Raw genomic sequence first — 5,348 nt, forward strand, 5'->3', positions numbered from 1 at the left:
TTTTATTCGGTAATTTTACCCATATTTATTTGAATAAAATATATTGCAATTTTTTAAAAAATTATTAAATTTTTTCTTTCTTTCTTTCTTTTTTTTTTTCAATAAATAACAATTAACCCATTATATTTCTGGTAGAAATATTGTTAAATAAAATGTTAAACCAAAGAGAAATCAAAACTTTTGATTCCTAATTTTTCTCCATGAATTTCATTATCATCTTCTTCTTTTTTTTCTTTTTCTCGTTGTTGCTCTATACTTTTACTACGTAATGATTTTTTTTTTAATTAAATCTTTCTCACCATCTTAGCGGCCAATAAAATGTCACCACATTTCTTCAACAAATTTATTTTCAATTCCTCTAAATTTGGAGGATCATCAGAGAAAAAATCTTTATTTTTCACTAAATTTTGTTGAAAAATATTTCAGGAAAAAATTTTTATTTTATGTTTTTTTTTCTATGTTACATACTCTTCAACTACATACTTACTCTTCGTCTAAATATTATTAACACTCATTTGATATGTGAATTCAATTAAATAAAATATTTTTTTTACAATTTTTTACATATAAATATTGTACTTAATGTAGATAAAATAATATTTTTTTACATAATCAATAACTCTACGACATACTTTAACAGTCATCAGTCTTATAATAGTCGGAGGTGGTTGTCGAAGTTAATTATCAAAGATGGTTTCACTAGAGTTTTGTGTCGGAGGTGGTTTTTTGGAGCTTGAAGTTGGTCGAATGAAGGTGGTATTGGAGTTGGTGGTTGAAGTTAGTCACCGGAGGCGGTTTTGAAATCCCCATGTTGGTTGGGCGAAGGTTGTCGTTGAAGTTGATCATCAAAGACGATTTTTATCGGAGATTGTAGTCGGAGGTGGCTGTCGGAGCCCGAATGTTAATTGCATGAAGGTAGTATTAGAATTGGTTGTCGGAGGTGGTTGTCGGTGCCTACGAAGGTGGTTGTTGGAGTTGGTCATCAGAGTTTTTTTTGTTGGAGCCTGAAATTGGTTATCGGAGTTGGTAGCGCGAAGGTGGTCGTCGGAATTGAGTCAATGGAGGTGGTTTTCGAAACTCAGAATTGGTTGTCGGAGTTGGTCACGCAAAGGTTGTCGAAGCTCGTAGTTGGCCGTCAAAACTGTCATCGGATTAGGTGGTTGTCGAAGTCCAGATTTCGTTGTCGGAGTTGTTATCGAAGGTGGTTGTCGGAGCCCGGAGTTAGTTCTCGGAATGTGATAGTGACCGATGAGTGAAGCCATTGAAAACATTGAAAGAATGGAGAATTAGGGTGAGTTAATAAAATATACCAATTAAACTCTACCAACTTTTAGACAATTAGTTGGTATATTATACCAACTCAATTCAACTCATGGTGAGTCAAACACCCCCTAAAAGAGTTAATAAATATATTAGTTTCAAACCCTAAATTGGAGGAGTATGACTCAATTGACATGTGTCTCTTGTCTCTATGTGCATCCATTTTGATCAATATGAATATATTCAACGGGCACAAAAATATATTATTAACCTCAAAATTAGAGGTTCAATCATCCACCTCATATATTATAAAAAAAAGTAAAAAATAAAAAATAAAAATAAATTTTATGTCAATAAAAACACGACTCAACTAACATCAAGTATTTATCTTATACAAAAAGATCAAGAATTTGAATTCTTCCCCCTCAAACGGTTGAACTAAAAAAATATTTCGACTTCCTATTCTAATTACTTTTTTCCCCAAAACATAGAAGATAAAAGAATAAAGCATCGTGTATTGAAAAATTCGAAAGACAGATGTGAGAAAAATTCGTAACTTGGAATATTATATAGTGATGTAATAAATTACAAACCTAACGATATATTATTTGGTCAAAGACACACTATCTCGTTAAAAGGTATAGGTTCAAATTCCGTACTTTATTTATTAAATTAAAAAACAAAACAAATAGTTGCCTGTAATTAAAACATATAAAACAATTATTTAATATTAGTATATTTGCTTTTTAACAATGTTACTTTATCTCTTATATTTTTTATTTTGATTTATTGCTGTCCTTCTATTTTTAAAATATTCATTGTGATTTTTATCTTTTTAATTTTGATTTTCTTTGGTCACTAACTTTTAAAATGTCTATTACATGTTCCACAATAATTTTTGGACATTAAAAATTTAACTTGACCTTATAAATAAACTCTAGGGTGATATCCGCTAGTAAGAACGATGTTGAAAAATACTAAAGAGATAATTTGTATTAGTTAATGAACATTTCAATGTTATGGGAGTGCACAAACCAAGCCAAATCGATTTCATAAGAAGAAATCTAATCCAATGTTTAGTAAATAACAAAATCAAAGGATTGATTTTTATTCAGTTCGGTTTATTATCATATTGATTTTTGGTTTTTGGTCTTTTCTTTTTTCCTTCCAATACTTTGTTCTTATTTTCGCTTTTATTTTTGAATTGGTGCTTTTTGCAATTTTCAACTTAAAGTTGGATCTATTTTTTATAGATTGAAATTAAACATGAACATACATGCATCATAATTTTTGGTATTTTTTCTAAACAACAAAGGTAACACAGATTATAATTTGCATTTAAGGGTATAGATATACCATCGCGATTTGATTCGGTTTTGATTGATTTTTTCAATAAAAATTCGATCCAAACCAATCAATTTTCTTTGTTTTCTCTAAATACAAACCAAGATGTCCAATTATATACCAAAGAATCAAACCAACTAGTGATCCAACGATTTGTTCAATTCTTTATTTATTTATCGCACTCCTAATAACTAGATTCATGTTGTTAAAAATCCTATCTACTTACTTTCTATATTGAAAAGAATTAAAATAATGTACACGTATCATATTAATTAAAGAGCTTTGAGACATCTAGAGTCATGTTCAAGCATTTAAGTATTTAATGATGATGTTAAACATGACAGACCAAAATACCTACTAGAATCTTTTGAATTATATGTACTAATATACACAACTTCACAAACTTATAAGTCTGTTAATTTCCTTTTTTAAAATATGAAGATTTAAATACACTTTAACATAAAAAATCCCAGGACCACAATTATATAAGTTAAACTTATTTTGAAATTTGAACTATAATTCCAAGTCATTATTGGTAACATTAATCTGGATTACTGCTTACTCATATTTAATAAATAATAGCAAACTTAATCTTTAAATCAATTAACGTTTAGACTTTATTTTTTTACAAAAAAAAAAAAAAAAAATATCAATCAATTAATGGCATAGATCTATTTAAATATTTGTGATATGCCACCGACAAGCATAATACAGGTTCAAATAAGGAAAAAAATCCACTAGAATTATTTAAGGAAGTAAATGGAGTTTCTAACCAGTTGAATATTTATTTCCAGAACTATATTACTATCAAATACGAAAAATTAAAAAAGAAAAAAAGAAGGGAAAAAAAACCAAATAGGAAAGTGATTAGATATGGAAATTTCTTGCGAAAGAATCCAATTCAATAAATATTATATATAACCATCTCATCGGAGAATTTCACCTGAGTTGTCCTTTTTCTCTCTGCCGGAGCCGCCGCTCTCTGCCTCTAATTTCCTCTGTTTCACCGCCGATTTTCACTCACCATCTCCGCCGATAACCGCCCACCGCCCCTCTGTCGCACCGGAAAAGAGAAACCAAGTCGATTTCTGTGCAGGTTAGTTTAAATTATCCCCTGTTTTTCCCTCATAAACAGAGCATCATTTAAAGAACTGGGCAATTAATAAGCAAAACTATTGTTAATTCCACCGGTTCAAATCTCTAATTTTGATCAATTTTTTCGCAGTTTTAAACTATGAAAAAGTCCTATGTTGTTTCACAAGTGAACCAACAAAGTCACAACTTTGTTAACTTGCATGAATTCTTGAAGACAAAGAGAGGCATTTTGAAGATCGCAAAGAAATCATTGCCAACCAACAAGTGGAATGGCAACGTCAAACATAATTCTGAAAAATTTGGCGAGAATTTCTCTATTAAAGAGTATCACGGTTCGATTTGGATTGGTGATCGTTTATTTCGCAAAACTGGGTCTAGCCTTATTTTCTTGACCAAGAACAGAGCACCCACCAGCCCAAATTCAAATCCTCCCGCAGAGTTCGTTGTCAAATCTTGTTTAATGGATTCCTCTTCTTCACATCCAACACGAGAAGGAAGTGCTAAACAATCTAGGACCATTTACTAATCTAGTTCATTGTTGTGGAGATGAAATAACAATGACGAAATCTGGTGAAAAGGTTTATAATCTTCTATTCGAGTATTGCTCTGGCTCTAGCTTGCGGGATCACATTCTCAAATTTGGACCTAATGGGTTACTGGAATATGAAGTTCGTCAGTACACAAGAGATATTGTGTATGGACTTTATTACATGCATTGTAATGGTCGGTATATTCATGGCGACATAAAATCAAGAAATATTTTAATATCACCTAGTGGAGCTAAGTTAGCAGTTTTGGATTGGCTAGGAAGCTCACTGCTGAAGTATTTTGTGAGGAAGAAATTAGGGGTTCGGGATCGTATATACCTCTGGAGTTGGCTAACGATGGTTATTTAGATTGGTCCGTTGATATTTGGACACTTGGATGTGTGGTGTTGGAGATGTTGATGGGAAAGCCTCTTGGTAACAACGTAGATGCAATACAAATTTCGAAAGATATATCGAAAGAAGGAAGAGATTTTATTAAGAAGTGTTTGATAATAAGTCCGTATAAAAGAAGACCGAGCTGGTTGTTGAACAAGCATCCTTTTGTTTGTGTTTGAACAATTTGTTGAATGAATGAAGTCAAGAAATTAAAAGAGATGCTTGTAATTTTTGTCAATCTCAAATCATATATATAATATTTTTGTTGGTTTTAGTAATATTTTATTTCATTTTATTTTCAATGTTTCATAAATCACATCCTTGTTTTCCTTTTCTAAAAAAGAAATATAATGCAATTTAATTATGATTCTAATGTTATAAAAGTGTAAATTTTATTACAAATAAAAAATAGAGTTGGAAAATAAAAACAAGCTTTGGATCGTAAAATTTGAGGAGGAAATTCAGATTTTGTTTAATTTAAAGAAAAGTTTTAGCACTATACTACTTCCCTTCAAAACAATATCAAAGTTTTCTTTTAATTTTTTTTTTATAAATAAGTACCATTTTCCTAACTACTTGAGTTAAAATAATTTATATTTGAAACGATCTTTAATATTAATATTATTGTTTACAAAACTTATTAGAGAAATATTGTTGTTTTGGGAGTTCGAGGCTAGAGGTCGAACGTTGAGAACTCGACTAATGTGGAGGTCAAACGTTGAGAAC

General features: G+C 30.4%; 1 long non-coding RNA gene across 1 annotated transcript; it reads left to right on the top strand.

Annotated features, from left to right (window-relative positions):
* The first annotated feature begins 3,418 nt into the window (after nt 1-3,418).
* Nucleotides 3,419-4,896, top strand: LOC120071738. The gene is made up of 2 exons (XR_005480323.1): nt 3,419-3,700; nt 3,830-4,896. It is a non-coding gene; the product is annotated as an uncharacterized LOC120071738 (long non-coding RNA).
* The last annotated feature ends 452 nt before the right edge of the window (nt 4,897-5,348 follow it).

Source organism: Benincasa hispida, chromosome 2 (assembly GCF_009727055.1).
Source record: "Benincasa hispida cultivar B227 chromosome 2, ASM972705v1, whole genome shotgun sequence".
NCBI lineage: Eukaryota > Viridiplantae > Streptophyta > Magnoliopsida > Cucurbitales > Cucurbitaceae > Benincasa > Benincasa hispida.